Raw genomic sequence first — 25,621 nt, 5'->3', positions numbered from 1 at the left:
ACTGATAAATGTCCTATCTGTGAAATAACTATTCAGGGAAAGAAATTTAAAAGTTTGGTAGATACAGGAACAGACATTTCATTCATTTCTCTACAGCACTGGCTGTCCTCATGGCCAATTCAACCTGCTCAATTTAACATAGCTGAAGTTCGTAAAGCCCCTGAAGTATATCAAAATAGTTATATCTTGCATTGTGAAGGGCCTGATGGGACAACCTGGGACTATTCAACCAATTGTAACTTCTATACCTATAAATTTATGGGGGAGAGACTTATTACAACAATGAGGAGAACAAGTTCTAATTCCAGAGCAATTATACAGCCCTCAAAGTCAACATATGATGCATGAAACGGAGTATGTCCCTGGTATGGGGCTAGGAAAAAATTTGCAAAGTTTGAAGGAACCGCTTCAAGTGGAAAGACAAAGTCCCGCCAAGGTTTAGGATATCATTTTTGATGGTGGCCATTGTTAAGCCTCCAGAACCTATACCTTTAAAATGGTTAACAGATAAGCCAATTTGGATAGAACAACGGCTGCTGAGCAAAGAGAAACTGGAGGCTTTAGAGGACTTAGTTACTGAACAATTAGAAAAAGGACACATAGCTCCAACATTTTCCCCTTGGAATTCTCCAGTTTTCATAATTAAGACAAAATCAGGTAAATGGAGAATGTTAACTGACTTAAGGGCCATTAATTCAGTTATACAACCTATGGGGGCATTACAGCCAGGACTGCCTTCTCCTATGATTCTGAAAAATTGGCCTTTAATAGTCATAGATTTAAAAGACTGTTTCTTTACTATCCCCTTAGCTGAGCAAGACTGTGAATGGCTTGCATTTACAATACCTGTGGTAAACAACCTGCAGCCTGCTAAGCATTTTCATTGGAAAGTGTTGCCACAAGGCATGTTAAACAGTCCAACAATTTGCCAGACGTATGTAGGGCAAGCAATTGAATCTACTCGTAAAAAATGTTCACAGTGTTACATTATTCATTATATGGATGATATACTTTGTGCTGCCCCACTAGAGAATTATTACTCCAATCTTACGATCACTTGCAAATTTTGATTTCTTGTGCTGGTTTAATCATAGCTTCTGACAAAATTCAGACTACTACTCCTTACTCCTACTTGGGGACCTTAGTAAATGACACTACCATTGTGCCACAGAAAGCAACCATACGTAGGGATCAACTGAAAACATTAAATGACTTTCAAAAATTACTAAGGGACATTAATTGGATACAACCTGCTCTAGGCATTCCTACCTATGCCACGAGTAATCTATTTTCTATCCTTAGAGGAGATCCTAGTCGCAATAGCCCTCAGCAATTAACAAAGGAGGCGGAGGCAGAGTTACAGCTAATTGAGAAGCAAGTGCATAAGGCTCAAATAAGTAGAAAAGATCCAGAGAAGACTCTAGATTTCTAATTTTTTTCAACTCAGATTCACCTACTGGTGTTATTGTTCAAGAGCAAGATCTTGTACAGCGGCTTTTCTTCCACATACTAATTCACGGACTCTAACTCCTTATTTAGATCAAATTGCTACTGTGATAGGAAATCAGAGAACTCAGATTGTTAAATTACATGGATATGATCCCGGAAAAATTGTCCCTCTCACAAAGGCACAAATACAGCAAGCTTTTATAAATAGTCTTACTTGGCAAACTCATTTAGCTGACTTTGTGGATATTCTCAATAACCATTTTCCTAAAACAAAACTGTTTCAATTTTTGAAATTAACTAATTGGATTCTCCCTAAAATAACTAAATTTTAACCAACTGAAAGTGCTGAAAATGTCTTCACAGGTGGGTCTAGTAATGGTAAAGCTTCTTATTCTGGCTTGAAAGGTAAAGTATTTCAGATGCCCTATACTTCAGCTCAAAAAGCAGAGCTTGTAGCTGCAATTGAGGTATTGACTGCCTTTGATATGCCTATTAATGTGATTTCTGATTCTTCGTAGGTGGTTCATTCCACACAATTAATTGAAAATGCTCAGTTACGATTTCACACAGATGAACAACTGATTATTTTCCCAATTGCAAACAGCAGTTAGGAGTAGAATGCACCCTTTTACATCATTTACATTAGGGCTCACACACCTCTTCCAGGACCTTGGACTGCAGGGAATCAAATGGCTGATCACCTAGTTGCTACTGCAGTATCTAATGACAGACACTTTCACAATTTAACCCATGTTAATGCCTCTGGTCTCAAACGCAGGTATAGCATTACCTGGAAAGAAGCTAAAGCTACTATCCAGCGATGCCCAACTTGCCAAATGGTGCATTCCTCATCTTTTATAGGAGGAGTTAATCCTCGCAGATTAGAACCTAATTCTCTTTGGCAAATGGATGTCACCCATGTTCCCTCGTTTGGGAGACTAGCTTATGTGCATGTATGTGTAGATACCTTTTCTCACTTTGTCTGGGCTACATGCCAATCAGGACAGTCTTCTGCCTGTGTTAAACATCATCTTTTGCAGTGTTTTGAGGTGACGGGCATTCCAGCATCTATTAAAAAGGACAATGCCCCAGGCTATATATACTAACCAAGCTCTAGCTACATTTGTCTCTGTATGGAATATTAAACACATTACTGGCATCCCATGTAATTCTCAAGGACAACCCATTGTGGAATGAATGAATCTCTCCCCGAAACAGCTGTTGCAAAAGCAAAAGGAGGGAAACAGGGACTACAGGACATCACATATGCAACTGAATCTAGCATTATTGACTTTACATTTTTTGAGCCTGCGTAAAGGCCAGATGCTATCAGCAGCTGAACAGCATCTACAGAAACCAGCTGCAAAGGCAGAAGCAGAACAACTGGTTTGGTGGAGAGATGCAATAACAAAAATTGGGAAACAGGTAAAATAATAATTTGGGGTAGAGGTTATGCTTGTGTTTCGCCAGGACCGAATCAACAGCCAATTTGGGTGCCATTGAGATACCTAAAGCCTTACTATGAGCCAGATACTCCAGAAGAGGTTTTGGGAGGATTCCAAACACCCACCAGTTGCAGCCATGTTGAGACTGACACTGAGGAGGACCCCAACTGTCACGAGCAACACCTGTCGAATGCAGCCACCTACCTGGGGACAGATAAAGAAGCTGTCACAGATGGCGGAAGAAAACCTGAGGAAAGCGGGACAACCAATCACAATGAGTAATTTAATGATAGCTATGATAGCAGTGATCACCATTGCCATGAGTATTCCTTTAGCAAGGGCTGACAGAGAGAACAATTATACTTATTGGGTATATTTACCTTTTCCACCACTTCTACGGCCTGTAACTTGGCTGGACCCCCCAGTGGAGGTATACACTAATGATAGCTCTTGGATGCTCGGTCCTACAGATAATAGAGGCCCGTCTCACCCACGAGGAAGGAACTGTTAGGAATATTTCTTTAGGATTTGAACATTCACCTATCTGTTTGGGAAAGGCCACTAGTTGCCTACCCTCTCACTATCAATCTTGGCTGGCAATAATGCCTGGATGTAATCATTCTATGACACAGTTACACATGCTTTCTGGTCTCACTATTTACCATAATAAATCTGCTCCTATAATTGAGGCATACTGCCATCAAAAACCTGTTTGTAAACAGAATTGGACCTGGCCCGAAAAAATGAATGTACTTGTTTGGGAAGATTGCGTTGCAGAACAGGCAGAGGTGCTGCGCTATGATTCCCATGGAATCATTATTGATTGGTCCCCTAAGGGGATGTTTAGCACGAATTGTACCTCTCAGTCTGCGTGCCATGGCCACACTATATTCAGTTGGTCTGAACAAAACAGTCAGATGGTAGAAATGGTAAGAAGTATGGCAAGAGTTCCTATTATCTGGAAACACAGCGGTATAGTTGCACCTCAACCTCAAATGATATGGCCCGCTCTAGGAGCTAAACATAAGGCTTTGTGGAAACTATTCATGGCTCTTAATAAGATCAAAATTTGGGAAAGAATAAAAAAGCATCTAGAAGGACACTCTACAAACTTGTCATTGGACATTGCAAAATTAAAAGAACAAATATTTAAAGCATCCCAGGCACACCTGACCTTAATGCCAGGAACTGGAGTGCTTGAAGGAGCTGCAGACAGATTAGCAGCTATTAACCCATTAAAATGGATAAAAACACTTGGAGGCTCTGTGATTTCAATGATGATTGCGCTTTTAATCTGTGTTGTCTTTGTATAGTCTGCAGATGTGGATCCTGACTCCTGCAAGTAGTAGCTCACCGTGATAAAGCTGCCTTTGCTTCTATCGTCTTGCAAAAACAAAAAAGGGGGACATGTTGGGAACAGGCCCCAAAACTGGCCATAAACAAAATCTCTGCAGCAGTGTGACATGCTTGTGATAGCTATGATGCCCACGCTGAAGGTTGTTGGTTTACCAGAATAAGGGCAAGGAACACCTGGCCCACCTTGGGTGGAAAACCGCTTAAGGCGTTCCTGAACCACAAACAATAGCATGAGTGATCTGTGCCTTAAGGACATATACCTGCTGCAGATAACTAGCCAGAGCCCATCCCTTTGTTTCCCATTTTAGTTAATCTATACTCTATAGAAACAATGCTTACCACTGGCTTGCTGTCAATAAATACGTGGGTAAAACTCTGTTTGTGGCTTTCAGCTCTGAAGGCTGTCAGCCCCCTGATTCCCACTCCGCACTCTATATTTCTGTGTGTGTGTCTTTAATTCCTCTAGAGCCACTGGGTTAGGGTCTCCACGACGGACGTGGACATCCAATTGTTCCAGCACAATTTTAAAACACCATTACTTACCTTTTTTATGACACCCTCATAAAAAACAAATTGACTTTAAATGAGAAGGTGTATTTCTGGGTTCACTATTCTATTCCATTTGTGTATAGGTCTGTACCACATTATCTTGATTACTGTCATTTGTGAGAAGTTTGGAATTCAGGATGTGTAAGTCCTCCAACTTTGTTATTCTTGGAGAAGACTGTTTTGGCTATTGTGGGTCCCTTGAATTTCCATATAAATTTTAGGACCAGATTATCAATTTCTGTCTAGTATGAGTGTGGTGTTGTTCCCTACCATTATTGTTCAGCTGTCTATCTCTTTCTTTAACTATAGTAATATTTAATGAATCTGGGTGGCCCAGTGTTCAGTGCATGCATATTTAGGATTGTTATATCCTCTTGTTGAATTGATCCCTTTATCATTAAATAATGATCATGTTTGTCTTTCTTTACTGCTTTTGATTTAAAGCTAATTGTATGTGAGATATGTCTAGCTGCTCCTGCTCAATTTTGGTTTCCATTGCACAGAATATCTTTTTCTACCCCTTCAACTTGAGTCTAAACGTGTCTTACCATGTAAGACACATTTCTGGTAAGCAGCATATACGTGGTTGATGGGTTTTGAAAATCCATTCCATCAATCTCTCTTTTCAGTGGAGCATTTCATCCATTCAGGTTCAATGTTAATATTAATATGAGAGGTTTTGATCCTGTCACATTATCAATTATTACCTAGTTGTTGTATAAATTCTTTCCTTGTTTTCCTCGTCTTTGTGGTATAATGGAATTACACTGTGTTGCCATTTGATTCCTTTCTCTTCTCCTTTATGTGATTGTTTTATATGACCTCTGATTCTTATACTTTCATGAGGTTTCATTTCCAGTTTTAATTTGTAACTTCTGTGGGTACATAAGATACTTTGATACAGAGATGCAATGCATAATAATCACATTGGTAAATGGGGTATCTATCCCCTGAAGCATTTATCCTTTGTGTTACAAACAATCCAATTATAGTCTTAGTTATTTTTAAATGTATAACTAAATTACTGATGACTATAGTCACCCAGTTGTGCAATTAAATACTAGGTTAACTAGGTCTTAATTCATTCTAACTACTTTTTTTTGAGACAGAGTCTTGCCCTGTTGCCCAGGCTGGAGTGCAGTGGTGTGATCTTGGCTCAATGCAACCTCCGCCTACTGGGTTCATGTGATTCTGCTGCCTCAGCCTCCTGAGTAGCTGGGATTACAGGTGCCCATCACTACCACACCAGGCTAACTTTTGTGTTTTTTAGTAGAGAGGCAGTTTTGCCATGTTGGCCAGGCTGGTCTCGAACTCCTGGCCTCAGGTGATCCACCTGCCTCGGCCTCCCAAAGTGCTGGGATTACAGGTGTAAGCCACTGTGCCTGGCCCATTCTAACTACTTTTTATACCCATTAACCACCCCCACCTTCTTCCCCAACACAAAATACCTTTCCCAGCCTATGGTAACCATCCTTCTATTCTCACCATAAATTCAAATGTTTTAATTTTTAGCTCCCACAAATAAGTGAGAACATAAGTGTGTCTTTGTGTGCCTGGCTTATTTCACTGAAGATAATGACCTCTAGAGCCATCCACATTGTTGCAAATGACAGATCTCATTCTTTTTCATGGCTGAATAGTATTCTATTGTGTATATGTACCACATTTTCTTTATCCATTTATCTGCTGTTGAGCACTTAGGTTGCTTCCAAATCTTGGCTATTGTGAACAGTGCTGCAACAAACATGGAATTGCAGATATCCCTTTGATATACTGATTTCCTTTCATTTGGGTATATATTCAGCAGCGGGATTGCTGGATTGCATGGTAGCTCTATTTTTAGTTTTTTAAGGAACCTCCAAACTGGTCTCCATACTGGTTGTACAAATTTACATCCCCACCAACAATGTACAAGGATTCCCTTTCTACACATCCTCACCTGCATTTCATATTACCTGTCTTTTGAATAAAAGCTATTTTAAATGAGGTGTGATATCTCACTGTAGCTTTGATTTGCATTTTGTTGATGATCAATGACATTAGGCAGCTATTCACATGCCTGTTTTCCATTTGTATCTCTCCTTTTGAGAAATGTCTATTCAGGTATTACCATTGTATAATTGGATTATTAGATTCTTTCCTACAGAGTCATATGAGCTTCTTATATTCTGGTTATTAATGCCATGTCAAACATGTAGTTTACAAATATTTTCTCCCATTCTGTGCCTTGTCTCTTTACTTTGTAGATTGTTTCCTTTGCTGTGCAGAAGCTTAACTTGAAGTGATCCAATTTGTCCATTTTTCATTTGGTTACCAATGCTTATGAAAATTTTTTTGCCCAGAACAATGTCCTAGAGAGTTTCCCCAATGATTTCTTCTAGCAGTTTCATAGTTTGGGGTCTTAGATTTCAGTAATCCATTTTGCCTTTTTATATATAGTGAGAGATAACAGATCTAATTTCATTCTTCTGTATGTGAATAGCCGGTTTTCCCAGCACCATTTATTGAAGAGACTGTCTTCTCGAAAATGTTTGTTCTTGACATCTTTGTCAAACATGAGTTCACCCACTGTAGGTGTATGGATTTGTTTCCGGGATATCTATTCTGTTCTACTGTTTGGTCTGTTTTTATGCTAGTACCATGCTGTTTTAGTTACTATAGCTCTGCAGTATAACTTCAAGTAAGGTAATGTGATTCCTTCAGTTTTCTTCCTTTTGTTCAGAATAGTGTTGGCTATTCTCAGTCTTCCGCGGTTCCATACTAATTTTAGGATTGTTTTCTCTATTTCTGTGAAGAATGTCATCAATGCTTTGATAGGGACTGCACTGAATCTGCAGACTGCTTTAAGCAGTATGAACATTTTAACAATATCGATTTTTCTAATCCACAAACATGAAATATCTTTTAATTTTTTTGTGTCCTCTTCAATTTCTTTCATCAGTGTTTTACAGTCTTCATTGTAGGTATCTTTCACATCTTCGGTTAGTTACTAGGTATTTAATTTTAAAGAGAGATAACAATCACTACAGCTCGGCTCTCAGAAAGCCACATTCCTAGGAAAAGGGGAAGAGTACTACATCGAGGGAACACCCCGTGGGACAAAAGAATCTGAACAACAGTCTTGATCCCTAAACCTTTCCTCTGACAGAGCCTACCCAAATGCCAACTCTGGTAATATGACAAAACAAGGTTCCTTAACATCCCCCCCCAAAACACACACACACACACACACACACACACAAACACACACACAATCACACTAGCTCACCAGCAGTGGATCCAAACCAATAAGAAATCCCTGATTTACCTGAAAAAGAATTCAGATGGTCAGTTATTAAGCTAATCAAGGAGGCACCAGAGAAAGGTGAAGCCTAATTTAAGGAAATCAAAAAAATCATACAAGAAATAAGGGGAGAAATCTTCAGTGAAATAGATAGCATAAATAAAAAGCAATCAAAACTTTAGGAAATAATGGACACATTTATAGAAATACAAAATGCTCTAGAAAGTCTCAGCAACAGAACTGAACAAGCATAAGAAAACTTTAGAGCTTGACGAGGTTTTTTAATTAATCCAACAAAGACAAAGAAAAAAGAATAAGAAAATATGAACAAAGCCTCCAAGAAGTCTGAGATTATGTTAAACAACCAAACCTAAGAATAATCAGCATTCCTGAGGAAGAAGAGAAAGCTAAAAGTTTAGAAAACGTATTTGGGAGAATAGTCAAGGAAAACTTCCCGGGCCTTGTTAAAAACCTAGATATCCAAATACAGTAAGCTCAAAGAACACCTGGGAAATCCATTGCAAAAAGAGCATCACCTAGGCACACTGGCATCAGATTATCTAACGTTAAGATGAAGGAAAGAATCTTATCAGCTATAAGGCAAAAGCACCAGGTAATCTATAAAGGAAAACCTATCTTATGAGCTGTAAGGCAAAAGCATCAGGTAATCTAAAAAGGAAAACCTATTAGATAAACAGCAGATATCTTGGCAAACCCTCCTAGCTTGAAAGATTTGGGGCCCTATCTTCAGCCTCCTTAACAGAACAATTATCAGCTAAGAGTTTTGTTTCCAGCGAAACTAAGCTTCATATATTAAGGAAACATATAGTCTTTTTCAGACAAACAAATGATGAGTGAATTCAATATTACCAAGCTAACACTGTAAAAACTGCTATAAGGAGCTCTAAATCTTGAAACAAATCTTGGAAACACATCAAAACAGAACCTCTTTAAAGCATAAATCTCACAGGACCTATAAAGCAAAAATACAATAAACAAACAAAAAACCAAGGTATAAAGGCAACAAACAGCATGATGAACGGAATAGTACCTCCCAACTAAACACTAACTGTATTAGTCCATTTTCATGCTGGTGATAAAGAGATACCTGAGACTGGGAAGAAAAAGAGGTTTAATTGGACTTACAGTTCCACATGGCTGGGGATGTCTCAGAACCATGGTGGGAGGCGAAATGCACTTCTGACATGGCAGTGGCAAGAGAAAAATGAGGAAGCAGCAAAAGCGGAAACCCCTGATAAACCCATCAGATCTTGTGAGACTTATTCACTATCATGAGAATAGCATGAGAAAGACTGGCCCCCATGTTTCAATTACCTCCCCCGGGTCCCTCCCACAACACATGGAAATTCTGGGAGATACAATGCAAGTTGAGATTTGAGTACGGACACAGCCAAACCATATCATTAACATTAAATGTAAATGGCCTAAATGCTCCACTTAAAAGACACGAATTTGCAGAATGGATAAGAATTCACAAACCAACTATCTCCTGCCTTGAAGAGACTCACCTAACACATAAGGGCTCACATAAGCTTAAGGTAAAGGGGTGGAAAAAGACATTCTATGCAAATGAATATCAAAAGCAAGCAGGAGTAGCTATTCTTACATCAGATAAAACAAACTTTAAAGCAACAGCACTTAAAAAAGACAAAGAGGGACATTATATAATGATAAAAAGCATTATCCAACAGAAAAATATCACAATCCTAAATATATAAGTACCTAACACTGGAGTTCCCAAACTGATAAAACTTAAGAAATGAGATAGACAGCAACACAATAATAGTGGGGGACTTCAACTCCACAGACAGCACTACGCAGGTCATTAAGACTGAAAGTCAACAAAGAAATAATGGATTTAAACTATACCCTGAAACAAATGGACTCACTAGATATTTACAGAACATTCTACCCAACAACTGCAGAATATACATTCTATTCATTACACATGGAACTTTCTCCAAGGTAGACCATATCATAGGCTACAAAACAAGCCTCAATAAATTTAATAAAATTGAAATTATATCAAGCACTCTCTCAGACCACAGTGGAAAAAAACTGGAAATCAACTCCAAAAGGAAACTTCAAAACCATGCAAACACATAGAAATTAAATAACCTGCTCCTGAATGATCATTGGGTCAACAATGAAATCAAGATGGAAATTAAAAAGTTCTTCAAACTGAATGACAATAGAGATACAACCTATAAAACTTCTGGGATATAGCAAAGGCAGGGCTAGGAGGAAAGTTCATAGCCCTAAATGCCTAAACCAAAAAGTCTGAAAGAGCACAAACAGACAATCTAAGGTCACACCTCAAGGAAATAGAGAAACAAGAAAAAACCAAACCCAAACACAGCACAAGAAACAATATAACTAAGATCAGAGCAGAGCTAAATGAAATTGAAACAAAAAGAATACAAAAGATAAATGAGAGGAGTTAATGGGTGCAGCAAACCAACATGTCACATGTATACCTATGTAATAAACCTGTACCTTGTGCACATGTACCCTAGAACTTAAAAGTGTAATAATAAAAAACAAAAACAAACAAACAAAAAAAGATAAATGAAACAAAAAGCTGGGTCTTTGAAAAGGTTAATAAAATTAATAGACCATTAGCAAAATTAACCAAGAAAAGCTGAGAAAAAAAAAAAAACAAATAAGCTCAACTAGAAACAAAATGGGAAATATTACAACTGACACCACAGAAATATAAAAGATCATTCAAGGCTAATTCAACACCTTTATGCATATAAACTAGAAAACCTAGAGGAGATGGATAAATTCCTGGCAAGATATAACCCTCCTAGCTTAAATCAGGAAGACGTAGATACCCTGAAAGACCAATAACATACAGTGAGATTGACATGGCAATTAAAAAATTGCCAACATAGGCCAGGCGCAGTGGCTCACACCTGTAATCCCAGCACTTTGAGAGACCAAGGTGGGTGGATCACCAGAGGTCAGGAGTTCAAACCAGCCTGGCCAACATGGTGAAACCACATCTCTACTAAAAATACAAAATCAGGCAGGAATGGTGGCACACGTCTGTAATCCCAGCTACTCTGGAGGCTGAGACAGGAGAACTGCTTGAGCCAAGACTGTGCCACCACACTTCAGCCTGGGCAACACAGCCAGACTCTGTCTCAAAAAAACAAAACAAAACAAAACAACAACAACAGAAAAAAAAAAAGGCCCAGTACCAGACAGATTCACAGCTGAATCATACCAGGCATTCAAAGAAAAATTGGTACCAATCCTGACTCTATTCCAAAAGATAGAGAAAGAGGGAATCCTCCCTAAATCATTCTATGAAGCCAGTATAACCCTAATACAAAAACCAGCAAAGGACATAATCAAAACAGGAAACTACAGACCAATATCCCTGATGAACATAGATGCAAAAACCCTTAACAAAATACTAGCTAACTGAACCAACAACATATCAAAAAGATAACCCACCATGATCAAGTGGGTTTCATACCAGAAATACAGGGGTGGTTTCACATATGCAATTCAATAAATGTGATACACCACATAACAATAATTAAAAACAAAAATTATACAATTATCTCTAAATAAACACAGAAAAAGGATTCAACAAAATCCAGCATCCCTTTATGATTAAAACGTTCAGCAAAATTGGCATACAAAGGACATACCTCAATGTAATAAAAGCCATCTATGACAAATCCACAGCCAACATAATACTAAATGGGGAAAAGTTGAAAGCATTTAAATCAGGAAGAAGTAGATACCCTGAAAGACCAATAACATACTGAGATTGACATGGCAATTAAAAAATTGCCAACATAGGCCAGGCGCAGTGGCCTCAGTTCCTCTGAGAAGTGAAACAAGACAAGGATGCCCACTCTCACCACTTCTCTTCCTAGCCAGAGCAATCAGACAAGAGGAAGAAATAAATGGCATCCAAATCGATAAAGAGGAAGTCAAACTGTCACTGTGTGCTGATGATGTGACTGTATACCTAGAAAACCCTCAAGAGTCCTCCAAAAAGCTCCCAAACTAACAAAAGAATTCGGCAAAGTTTCTGGATACAAAGTTACTGTACACAAATCAGCAGCTCTCCTATACACCAGCAGCAACCAAGCTGAGAAACAAATCCAGAACTCAACGCCTTTTACAATAGCTGGGGGAAAACAAAACAAAAACAAAACAAAACAAAACAAAACAAAACAAAACAAACAACTTAGGAATATACCTAACCAAGGAGTCAAAAGACCTCTACAAGGAAAACTACAAAACACTGCTGATAGAAATCACAGATGACACAAACAAATGGAAACACATCCCGTGCTCATGGATGGGTAGAGACAATACTGTGAAAATGACCACACTGCCAAGAGCAATCTACAAATTCAATGCAATTCCCATCAAAATACCACCATCTTCTTCACAAAACTAGAAAAAAGAATCCTAAATTCATATGGAACCAAAAAAGAGCCTGTATAGCCAAAGCAAGACTAAGCAAAAAGAACATATCTGCAGGCATCACATTACCTGATTTCAAACTACATTATAAGGGCATAGTCACCAAAACAGCATGCTACTGGTATAAAAATAGGCACAAAGACCAATGGAACAGGATAGAGAACTGAGAAAATCAAATACTTACAGTCAACTGAGCTTTGACAAAGCAAACAAAAACATAAAGTGGGGAAAGGGCACTCTATTCAACACATGGTGCTGGGATAACTGGCAAGCCACATGTAGGAGAATGAAACTGGATCCTCATCTCTCACCTTAGACAAAAATCAACTCAAGATGGATCAAGGAGGCTGGGCATGGTGGCTCACGCCTGTAATCCCAGCACTTAGGGAGGCCCAGGCGGGCAGATCATGAGGTCAGGAGATCGAGATCGTCCTGGCTAATGCCGTGAAACCCCGTCTCTATTAAAATTCAAAAAATTAGCTGGGCAAGGTTGCAGGCGCCTGTAGTCCCAGCTACTCAGGAGGCTGAGGCAGGAGAATGGCTCATTAAAAAAAAAGTCTCAAAAAAAAAAAAAAAATGGATCAAGGATTTAAATCTAAGACCTGAAACTATAAAAATTCTAGAAGATAACATCAGAAAAACCCTTCTACATATAAGATATAATAAATTCCTCTTCAAAGGTTTAGCTTGTTAACTTCCTTATTCTTTGTTCTCAAACTCAACTTTCTTGTTCTCCATGCCTCCTTGCCCCTAATTACTGTAAACAACCTTCCTAACAGTTCTAATCAATAACTCACATCTGTTCCCTTGGTTGCTAACTCTGCACCCATTCCACCCTTTGAAACCACATGTCCCACCACTGTAACTCACATCCCCCTTCCCTTCCTTATTTGGAAAAATATCCACAAATAGCCAATCAGGTCAACTTAGAATGTGCAGTCTGACCCGCCTACCCCCCCGCCCATGGGAGATTGACACAGATGCAGGGGCCACATTAGGAATAAAAACCCTTTCCCTCCTTTGTTCAGTGTGCTCTTGTGATCGTCAATGACACGAGCAGCACCCTTCTGCAGAAGTAAATTGCCTTGCTGGGAAAACTTTTGCCTGAGTGCTGGTTTCACTTTGCGAACCGAGCATTTATCTCCAACATAGACGTTGACTTAGGCAAGGATTTCATGACCAAAAACCCAAAAGCAAATGCAACAAAAACAAAGATGAATAGGCGGGACTTAATTAAACTAAAGAGCTTCTGCACAGAAAAAGGAAGAGTCAGCAGAGTAAACAGATAACCCACAGAGTGGGAGAAAATCTTTATAACCTATACATCCAACAAATGACTAATATCTAGAGTCTACAAGGCACTCAAACAAATTAGCAAGAAAAAAACCAAATAATCCCATCAAAAAGTGGGCTAACGAAATGAACAGGCAATTCTCAAAAGAAGATATACCAATGGCCAACAAACATATGAAAAAATGCTCATCACCACTAATGATCAGGGAAATGCAAATCAAAACCACAGTGCAATACCACCTTACTCCTGCAATGGCCATAATCAAAAAGTCAAAAAATAATAGATGTTGGTGTGGATGTGGTGTAAATGGAACACTTCTATGCTGCTAGTGGGAATGTAAACTAGCACAACCATCATGGAAAACAGTGTGGCGACTCCTTAAAGAACTAAAAGTAGAACTACCATTTGACCCGGCAATCCCACTATTGGGTATCCACCTAGAGGAAAAGTAGTCATTATACAAAAAAGACATTTGCAAAGGCTTATTTATAGCAGCACAATTCACAATTGCAGAAATATGGAACCAGTCCAAATGCCCATTAATCAACGAGTGCATAAAGAAATTGTGACATGAGCTGGGCATGGTGGCTCACACCTGCAATCCCAGCACTTTGGGAGGCCAAGGCAGGTGGATCGCGAGGTCAGGAAATCAAGATCATCCTGGCCAACATGGTGAAACCCCACCTCTACTAAAAATACAAAAATTAGCTAGGCATGGTGGCACATGCCTGTAGTCCCAGCTACTTGGGAGGCTGAGGCTGGAGAATCGCTTGAACCCAGGAGGCAGAAGTTGCAGTGAGCCAAGATCGTGCCACTGCACTCCAGCCTGGTGACAGAGCGAGACTCTGTCTAAAAAAAAAAAAGAAAGAAAGAAGTAACTCAAGAGTAGAAAACCAAACATTGCATGTTGTCACTCACAAGCGGGAGCTAAGCTATGAGAATGTAAAGGCCTAAGAATGATACAATGAACTATGGGGACTCAGGGGAAAGGGTGATGAGGGATAAAAGACCACAAATTGGGTTCAGTGTATAGTGCTCGGGTGATGGGTGCACCAAAATCTCACAAATCACCACTAAAGAACTTATGTAACCGAGTAACAACTGTTCCTGAATAACCTACAGAAATAAAAAATTTTAAAAATAATCTTATTTGTCAATATTATAAATAAGACTATTTTGATTTCCTTTACATATCATTCACTGTTAGCATATAGAAATGTTACTGAATTTTGTGCGGTGATTTTGTATACTGCAACTATACTCAATTTATCAGTATTACTAGTTTTGGTGGATTGTTTAGGATTTTCCAAATATAAGATCTTATCATCTGTAAATAAGGACAATTTGACTTCTTCCTTCCCAATTTGCATGCCCCTTATTTCTCCTCTGATTCACCTAGCTAGGACTTATAGTACTATGTTCAGTAACTGTGGTGAAAACGGGCAGCCTTGTTGTGTTCCCGATCTCAAACCAAAGGTTTGTAGTTCTTTTGTAGTTTTTCCCCATTCAGGATGATACTAACTGTGGTCTGTCATATACGGCTTTTATTACGTTGAGATACATTCCTTCTATACCCAGTTTCTTGAGGGTTTTTATCATGTAGGGAAGTTGCATGTTATCAAATGCATTTTCAGCATCAAATGAAACGACCATATTTTTGTCCTTCATTTTGTTGATATAATGTATCACATTGATAGCTAGCACATGTTGAAGCCAGATGAAATCCTACTTGGTCATGAATAATAATCTTTTTCATGCATTGTTAAATTCAGTTTTCTACCATTTTGCTGATTTTTACATCAATACTCATATTGGTCTGTAGTTTTATTTATTTTTATGTGTCTGTTTGGTTTTGGTATTGGGTAACCTCATGGAATGAGTTTGGAAGTATTACCTCCTCATCTATTTTTCAAAATGATTTCAGTAGGATTAGTATTACTTCTTTAAATGTTCAGTAGAATTCAGCAGCGAAGCAATTGGGGCGCAGGCTTTTCTTTGCTGAGCAATGTTTTATTACAGCTTTTATGTCATTACTTGTTACTGGTCTGTTCAGGTTTTTGATTTCTTAATGGTTCAATCTTTGTAGGTTGTATGGGCCTAGGAATGTATCCATTTCCTCTAGATTTTCCAATTCATTGGCCTACAAAGTTGCTCATAGTAGCCACAAATGATGCTTCGAATTTCTGAGGTATTCTTTTTCATAGTCTGCATAAATGTTTGCTTTATATTTAAAAAACCTAACTTTTCATTTCATTGATCTTTCGTTTCTTCTGCAATGATCTTTATTACTTCTTTTCTTCTACTACTTTTGTGTTTGCTTTGCTCTTGCTTTTCTAGTTCTTTAAGATGCACCATTAGGTTAATTATTTTAAGTTGGCTGGGCACAGTGGTTCAGGCCTGTAATCCCAGCACTTTGGAAGGCTGAGGCAAGTGGACAGCTTGAGCCCAGGAGATCAAGACCAGCCCAAGCAACGTGGCAAAACCCCATCTCTACAAAATATAAAAAATTAGTCAAGGGTGGTGGTGCACGCCTGTAGTCCCAGCTACTCGAGAGGCTGAGATGGGAGGATTGCTTGATCCTGTGGAGGTCGAGGCTGTGGTGAGCCATGATTGCACCACTGCACTCCAGCCTGACAGAGTAAAATATTCTATGAAAAAAATTATTTGAAGCTTTTCTTTTTTTTTTTGAGACAGATTCTCACTCTGTCACCCAGGCTGGAGTGCAGTGGCATGATCTCGGCTCACTGCAACCTCCACCTCCTGGGTTCAAGCAATTCTCCTGCTTCAGCCTCCTGAGTAGCTGGGATTACAGGCATGTGCCACCACACCCAGCTAGTTTGTTTTTAGTAGAGATGGGGTTTTACCATGTTGGTCAGGCTGGTCATGAACTCCTGACTTCAAGTGAAAGCTTCTGTTAGGTTTTGAAGGGAAGTCAAGGGTTAAGGACAGAGTTTGCAGCTCAACAGCAACACAGGTTTATTGTCAGTACAAACCTACATAGGGGGACCAACTTAGTGCCAGGACCCACTGCCACTTACGGGCTGGGGTAATTGTAGGTCTGGGCAGGAGGGATCTAGGTGGTATGGCTTGCTGCCTGGGAGGATGTTGATGAAGATATTCCTGTGGTCAGGTGGTTTGGCCTTTTTGTCCGGCAGGACGTGATAAGAATGTTCCTTGGGCCTTTGTCCAGCAGGATGTGATAAGAATGTTCCTGTAGTCAGGTGGTTAGGCAGGATGTTTCTCACGGTCCAAGCCCCTGTGGAATGTTTCACTCTGAGCAAGGTCTGCAAAATGGTGGGGGGCTTACAAAACAATGCAGCTTGAACTAACGGTTTCCATTCAGCCACCTTGCTCTGCCCCTTCCAGGTGTCTTCACGATAATGAGTATTAACCTTTTTTTTTTTTTTTTGAGATGGAGTTTTGCTGTTGTTGCTCAGGCTGGATTACAATGGTATGATCTCGGCTCACTGCAACCTCCGCCTCCTGGGTTCAAGCAATTCTCCTGCCTCAGTCTCCCGTGTAGCTGGATTACTGGCACCTGCCACCAGACTCGGCTAATTTTTTGTATTTTTTTTTTTTTTAGTAGAGACTGGGTTTCACCATTTCACCATGTTGGCCAGGCTGGTCTTGAACTCCTGCCCTCAGGCAATCCACCCATCTCAGCCTCCCAAAGTGCCAAGATTACAGGCATGAGCCATGGCGCCCAGCCAAATATTAACCTTTCATTAAGATGTTTAGGATTTGAGGATTTATTGTAGGGAGGGTCTACTTACTGGTGATGAATTCCCTCACCATTTGCTTCTATAAGAAAAACTATTTCTCTTTCATTTATGAAGCTTAATCTAGTTGGATATAAAATCCTGGTTCACCGTTTTTTTTTTCTTTCAGCACTTTGACAATCGCATCCCATCCCATTCCATCCCATTCTGACTTGTAAGGTTACTTCTGGTTGGGCCCACTGGTTCATGACTGTAATACCAGCACCTTGGGAGGCCAAAGTGGGCGGTTTACTTGAGTCCAGGAGTTCGAGGCCAGGAGCCTGGCCAACGTGGGGAAATCCTGTCACTACTAAAAATACAAAAAAATTATCTGGGCACGGTGGCACATGCTTGTAGTCCCAGTTGGAGGCAGTGGCATGAGAACTGCTTGAACCTGGAGGTGGAGGTTGCAGTAAGCCATGATCGTGCCACTGCATACTATCCTGGGCAACACAGTGAGATTCTGTCTCAAAAAATAAAAAAAAGGCTGGGCAGAGTGGCTCACGCCTATAATCCCAGCACTTTGGGAGGCCAAGGTGGGTGGATCATTTATAAAGTCAGGAGTTCGAGACCGGCCTGGCCAACATGGTGAAACCCAGTCTCTACTAAAAATCAGCAGAGTCTGGGGGCACACACCTGTAATCCCAGCTACTCCAGAGGCTGAGGCAGGAGAATCGCTTGAACCTGGGAGGCGGAAGGTGCAGTGAGCAGAGATCGCACCACTTCAATCCAGCCTGGGTGACAGAGTGAGACTCTGTCTCAAAAAGGAAAAACAAAAGATTATTGTTGACAAGTACACTATTCGTCTAATGAGGTTTCTTTTATAGGTGATTAGACACTTTTCTCTTGCTGATTTTAAAATTCTTTCCTTCACCTCGACTTGAGACAGTTTGATGACTATATGGCATTAAATCCATGTTGCAACATATTTTCCTAGGAATCATTAGGCCTCCTGTATCTAAGATGTCTGAATCTTTTGCTAGACTAGGGAGGTTTTCATTAATTATTTCCTGAAAAAGGTTCCCTAAATATTTGCTTTTTCTTTCCCTTTGGAAATACTGTTAATTCATTAGTTCTGCGGCTTTATGTAGTCTTGTATGTTTCAAAGGCCTTCTTCATTCTTATATATTATTTTTGTCTGACTAGGTTAATTCAAAAGATTATTTTTTCTGCTTTGGCTAATCTATACTTGAGGCTTTCAAATGCATTCCAAAATTTCTTCAATGAATTCTTCATTGCCATAAAGTTCTGTTTGGTTTTATGAAAAGATATCTATTTCCTTGGTAAATTTCTCATTCATATCCTAAATTGATTTTCTGACTTCTTTGTATGGGTTTTCAGATTTCCCTTGCATTTCATTAAGTTTCTTTAAAAACATTTTGAGCTCTTCAGCATTTCGATTATCATTTTCGGTTAGAATCCGTTGCTAAGGAATTCCTATGTTCCTTTGAGGGGGTGTTATAATACCTTACTTTTTCATGCTTCCTGTAACTTTATGCATATTTCTGCACATCCAGAGACACATCTGCTTCTTGCTATTATTAAATTTATTTTCACTAGGACAGGAGTTTTTTTTCTTGAGGTTGTGACTTTGCTTCTGGACGAGTTCAGTGGTGAAAACTCTATTATTTCCTTGGTTCTAAAAAGCCTTAGTGTGGTGGTTTTCTCAAATGCCAGTCGTAGTAGCAGTGTACCAGGTAGGTGAGCAGGTTCACAACCTCCTGAGTAGCCAGCATGGTATGGACAATTCTGGTAACATGAAGTCATGAGAACTCACCTCACACTCCTGAGCCCGGTGCATTTGTGTCACATGTTGTAATAAGCTATGTGGGCTGACCTCCAGGCCAGTAGGTGGCACTTACAGTTAAGAGCCAGCTGCAGTGGTAGCAGGATTTACACCTGACATCCATTAACCTGGAAAATCACTAATCTCCACAGAAACATCACTAGACAGATGGAAACAGAAAAATCAAATATTGGACTGAAATTGAACTTTAAACCAAATGAACCTAACATTCATTCACAGAACAGAGTATACATTTTTCTCATTAGCACATGGAACATTCTCCAAGTCAGACCATTAGACCACAAAACAAGACTCAACATTTTTTTTTTTTTTTTTTGAGAAAGGGTCTCGCTGTGTTGATGAGGCTGGTCTCGAACTCCTCACCTCAAGCAAACCTGCTGCCTCAGCCTCCCAAAATGCTGGGACTACAGGGGGAGCCACTGTACCTGGCTGTGAACAAATTTTTAAAAAACCAAAATCAGGCCAGACATAGTCGCGCATGCCTGTAATCCCAGCACTTTGGGAGGCTGAGGTGGGAGGATCACTTGAGCTCAGGAGTCTGAAACCAGTCTGGCAACATGGTGAAACCCTGTTTCTACAAAAAAGTATAAAAATTAGCCAAGCATGGTGGCACATGCTTGTAGTCCCAGCTAGTTGGGAGGCTGAGGTGGAAGAATCGCTTGAGCCCAGGAGGTTAAGGCTGCAGTAAGTAAAAAATCATGCCAATGCACTCCAGCCTGGGTGACAGAGTAAGTAAGACCTTGTCTCAAAACGAAACAAAACAAAAGAAAAATCAAAATCATATCAAGTATCTTCTCAGACCGCAGCAGAATAAAACTAGAAATCAATGCAAAGAGAATCTTCAGAACTATAAAAATATATGGAAATTCAACATGCTTCTGAACTATCACTGAGTCATTGAAAAAATGAATATGGGTATTAAGAACATTTGAGACAAATGAAAATAGAAAAACGACATACTAAAACTTCTGGGATATAGCAAAGGCAGTGCTTAGAGAGAAGTTTATGGCATTCAACATCTCCATAAAAAAAACAGTTCAAAAATTAAAAATCTTACATTGTACCTCAAGAAACTAGAAAAATAATCAAGCCAAAGATTAGCGGAAGAAATAAAGGTCACAGCAGAACTAAATGAAATAGAGACCAAAAAGAAGTATCAATAAAACAAAAAGTTGGTTCTTTGAAAATTTAAACAAAATTGGAAAACTACTACCTACACCAACCAAGAAGAGGTAAGGTCCAAATAAACAAAATCAGAAATTAAGAAGGACACCTTACAGCTGATACCACAGAAATACAAAACAACAACAGAGACTATTATGAACAACTATATACTAACAAACAGGAAACCTTATGGGAAATGGATAAATTACTGGAAACATACAACCTCCCAAGCCTTAACCAAGAAGAAACAGAAATCCTGAATAGATGAATAATTAGTGAGACTGAATCAATTAAAAAAAAAAAAAAGACTCCCAACAACAAAAAAGCCCATAACCAGATGGATTCACAGCTGAATTCTACCATACAAAGCTGAACTAATACCAATCCTCTTGAAACTATTCAAAAAAAAGAGGGGAAAAAAAGGAGGGAATTCTTCCTAACACATTCTATGAAGATAGTATCACTTTGATATCAAAACCAAACAAGGACACAGCAAAAAAAGAAACTACAGACCAATAGCCCTGATAAACATAAATGAAATAATCCTAAACAACATACTAGCAAACTGAATCTAACAGCACATAAAAAAGATAACAGGCCAGGAGCAGGGGCTCACGCCTGTAATCCCAGCACTGTAGGAGGCCGAGGTGGGCGGATCACAAGGTCAGGAGTTCGAGACCAGCCTGGCCAACATGGTGAAACCCCGACTTTACTAAAAATACAAAAAAATTAGCCGGGCATGGTGGTGTGCACCTGTAATCCCAGGTACTCGGGATGCTGGGGCAGGAGAATCGCTTGAACCTGGGAGGTGGAGGTTGCAGTGAGCCGAGATCACACCATTGCACTGCAGCTTGGGCAACAAGAACAAAACTCCATCTCAAAAATAAATAAATAAATAAAAATAAACCATAATCAAGTGGGTTTTATACCAAGGATGCAAGGATGGTTCTACACATGCAAATCAATAAATGTGATTTATCACAGCTAAGAACAAAAACCATATGATCTCAATATACGCACAAAAAGCATTTCATAAAATTTAGCATTATGGTAAATGTAGCATTAAGGCCAGGGTGGCTCATACCTATATTCCCAGCACTTTGGGAGGCTGAGGCGGGTGGATCACCTGAAGCAGGTGGATCACCTGAGGTTAAGAGTTCGAGACCAGCCTGGCCACAACATGGTGAAACCCTGTCTCTACTGAAAATACAAAATTTAGTTGGGCATGGTGGCGGGCACCTGTAATCTCAGCTACTCAGGAGGCTGAGGCATAAGAATCACTTGAACCCAAGAGATGGAGGTTGCAATGAGCCAAGATCGTGCCACTGCACTCCAACCTGGCAACAGAGCAAGACTCTGTCTCAAAAAAACACACACAAAAAGGAAGAAACATAGCTAAAAATAATAAAGGCCATAAGGCCATATACAACAAACCCACAGCCAAAATCATACTAAATCAAGAAAGGTTGAAAGAATCCCCTGTAAGAACTTGAACAAAACAAAGATGCCCACTTTCACCACTTCTATTCAACATACTACTATATATCCTGGAGGCCATAGCAATCAGGCAAGAGAGAGAAAGAAAAGGGAAATAGGATATCAGTGTATCTGTTTGCTGATGATACATGATCTTATGTATAGAAAATCCTGAAGACTCTTCCAAAAAACTCTTAATTTAATAAACAAAGTTTCAGGATGCAAAAATCAACACACGGCTGGGCACAGTGGCTAATGCCTGTAATCCCAACACTTTGGGAGGCCAAGGCAGGTAAATTACCTGAGGTCAGGAGTTCAAGACCAGCCTGACCAACATGGTGAAACCCCATCTCTACTAAAAATAGAAAAATTAGCCAGGCGTGGTGGCAGGCGCCTGTAATCCCAGCTACTTGGGAGGCTGAGGCAGGAGAATGGCTTGAGCCCAGGTGATGGAAGTTGCAGTGAGCCGAGATTGTGCCGCTGCACTCCAGCCTGACTGACAGAGTAAGACTCTGTCTCAAAATAAATAAATAAATAAAATAATCAACAAATTAAAATCTGTAGCATTTCTATACACCAATAACAATCAAACTGAGAGCCAAATCAGAAGGCAATCCCATTTACCATAGCTACAAAACGTAAAATAAAATACTCAGGAATATTTTTAACCAAGGAGGTGAAAGACCTCCTATACAAGAAAAACTATAAAACACTGACAAAAGAAATTGTAGCTGACACAAATGGAAAAATATCCCATGCTCACTGATCAGGAGAATTAATATTGTTAAAATGGCCATACTGCCCAAAGCAATCTACAAATTCAATGCATTCACTATCAAAATACCAATGTCATTCTTCACTGAATTACAAAAAACAGTCTTGAAATTCACATGGAACCAAAAGAGAGCCCAAATAGCCAAAGCAATCCTAAGCTACAACAATAAAGCTGAAGATATTGCATTACCTGACTTCTAACAATATTATAATACAAAGCTGATGGTAATCAAAACAGCATAGTAATGTATAGAAATAGACATACAGATCAACTGAACAGAGAACCCGGAAATAAAGCCACATATCTACAGCCAAGTGATCTGTGACAAAGTTGACAAGAATATATGCTGCAGAAAGGACACACACTTTTCAATAAATGGTGCTGGGAAAACTGGATTAACATATGTATAAGAAGGAAACTGAATCCCTATCTGTTACCATACTTAAAAATAAACTCTCCTTAAATTTACACAGAAAAGAAAAATCATAAATTTCTCCCAAGCCAGCTGCAATTTTCTTAAGGATTGTGTTGAATTTGTAGATCAATTTAGTATTACTATTTTTTCATTTAAGATTACAGTTATTATTTATGAATTTCAACAATACCGTTGTATAATTTTCCAATTTCCAGCATATTGTTACTGACTAGTCAGGTTTTGCACAATAGAACAATAGATCCTTTTTTTTCTTTTAGTATGAGTTTCCTTCTTGTTGCCCAGGCTGGAGTGCAATGGCACAATCTCAGTTCACTGCAAACTGTGCCTCCCGGGTTCAAGCGATTCTCCTGCCTCAGCCTCCTGAGTAGCTGGGATTACAGGCATGCACCACCACGCCCAGCTAATTTTGCATTTTTAGTAGAGATGGGGTTTCTCCATGTTGGTCAGGCTGGTCTTGAACTCCTGACCTCAGGTGATCTGCCCTCCTCGGACTCCCAAAGTGGTGGGATTACAGGAGTGAGCCACCACACCTGGCCAGATCTCTTGAACATATTTCCCTAAATGAAATTCTATATTCTTTGATCACTATCTATTCAACCCCACCCCCCAGCTGTATAATCACCTTTCTACTCCTTCCTTAAATGAGTCTTAGATTCCAAAAATGAGTGACATCATATAGTATTTGTCTGTGTCTAGATTATTTCAATTAACGCAATGTTCAGGTTTATTCATGTTCTTGCAAATGACAGGCAAAATAGTATTCCATCATGTACATATACCACATTTTCTTCGTTCATTCCTTGATAAACAGGTTGATTCTGTTATCTACTGTGAATAATGCTGCAATAAACATGTGAGTGCAAGTATCTCTTCAATATAATGATTTAATATCCTTTAGATATATATCCAATAAGATTCCTGGATCATAGGTATATTTTTAATTTTTTTGAACTTCTAAAAAATAATGGCTATACTAATTCATGTTTCCATGAACTGTGTGCAAGAGTTCCCTTTTCTCTACATCTTTGCCAACATTTGTTATTTATTATTATTATTATTTTTGAGATGGAGTCTTGCTCTGTTGCCCAGACTAGAGTGCAGTGGCGCAATCTTGGCTCACTACAACCTCCGCCTCCCGGGTTCAAGCAATTCTCCTGCCTCAGCCTCCCGAGTTGCTGGGATTACAGGTGTCCACCACCGCACCCAGCTAATTTTTGTATTTTTAGTAGAGATGGGGTTTCGCCATCTTGGCCAGGCTGGTGTCAAAACTCCTGACCTCATGATCCACGCACCTCAGCCTCCCAAAGTGCTGGGATTACAGGCTTGAGCCACCATGCCCAGTCTTATCTTTTATTTTTGATAAGTCATCCTAACAGGTGTAAGATGTGATATTTCATAGTGGTTTTAACTGACATTTCCATGAATATTAGTGATGTGCACTTTAGCCATTTGTATGTCTTCTTTTGAAAAACATCTCTTCAGGTCCTTTGCCTTTTTTTTTTTTTTTTTTGAAATGAGGTCTCACTCTGTCACCCAGGTTGCAGGGCAGTGGCACGATCTCAGCTCACTACAACTTCCACCTCTCAGGCTCATGCAATCTTCTCACCTCAGCCTCCTGAGTAGCTGAAACCACTGGCGTGCACCTAATTTCCTGCAGAGACGGGGTTTTGCCATGTTGCCCAGGCTGGTCTCAAACTCCTAAGCTCAAACAATTCACCCGCTTTGGCCTCCCAAAATCCTGGGATTGTAGGCATGAGCCACCACGCCCAGCCCATTTTCTTTTGAGGCATGGTCTTTCTGTGGCCCAGGCTGGAATGCAACTGCACGATCATAGCTCACTGTAACCTCAAACTCTTGAATTCATTTTCTAATTGGCTTGTTTTCTTGTTATTTGAGTTCCTTATATATTTTGGAAGAATTAATACTGCTAAAATGACTATACTACCCAGAGCACTTTATAGAGACAATGCAATCCCTATAACAATTCCAATGACACTTTTCATAGAAATCAAAAATACAATCCTAAAATGGATAATTTATGTGGTACCACAGAAGACTCCAAAAAGCCAAATCAATCTTAAGCAAAAAGAATAAAGCTGGAGGGATCATACTAGACAATTTCAAAATATACCACAAAGCTACAGTAAACAAAACAGTACAGTATTGGGATAAAAACAGACACATAACCAATGGAACAGAATAGAGAACTCAGAAATAAAAGCCACAGATTTATATTAAATTGATTTTCAACCAAATGGCAAAACATACAATTTGGAAAGAATAGTTGCTTTGATAAATGGTGCTGGGTAAACAGAATATCTACACGCACAAGAAACTAGGCAGTATCTCACAC

General features: G+C 39.4%; 1 protein-coding gene across 11 annotated transcripts in view; it reads right to left on the bottom strand.

Moving 5' to 3' along the window:
- The window catches only part of ATF7IP2 (activating transcription factor 7 interacting protein 2), a 168,021-nt gene that overhangs the window by 60,809 nt on the left and 81,591 nt on the right, over nt 1–25,621 (bottom strand). For 4 of the 11 annotated variants that reach the window (XM_055099483.2, XM_055099482.2, XM_055099475.2 and 1 more), the window contains one exon: nt 3,020–3,098. The exons of 2 other annotated variants lie outside the window; for them this stretch is intronic. The gene's annotated coding sequence lies outside the window, so the exon portion shown is untranslated. Of the gene's footprint in view, nt 1–3,019; nt 3,099–5,506; nt 5,675–19,387; nt 19,557–25,621 lie in introns of all 11 variants that reach the window. 5 more of the 11 variants (XM_055099479.2, XM_055099476.2, XM_055099477.2 and 2 more) reach the window with 4 other exon arrangements.

This window comes from Pan paniscus, chromosome 18 (assembly GCF_029289425.2).
Source record: "Pan paniscus chromosome 18, NHGRI_mPanPan1-v2.0_pri, whole genome shotgun sequence".
NCBI lineage: Eukaryota > Metazoa > Chordata > Mammalia > Primates > Hominidae > Pan > Pan paniscus.
Note: the sequence above shows the minus strand (reverse complement) of the source record. Positions and strands in the feature narration are given on the sequence as shown.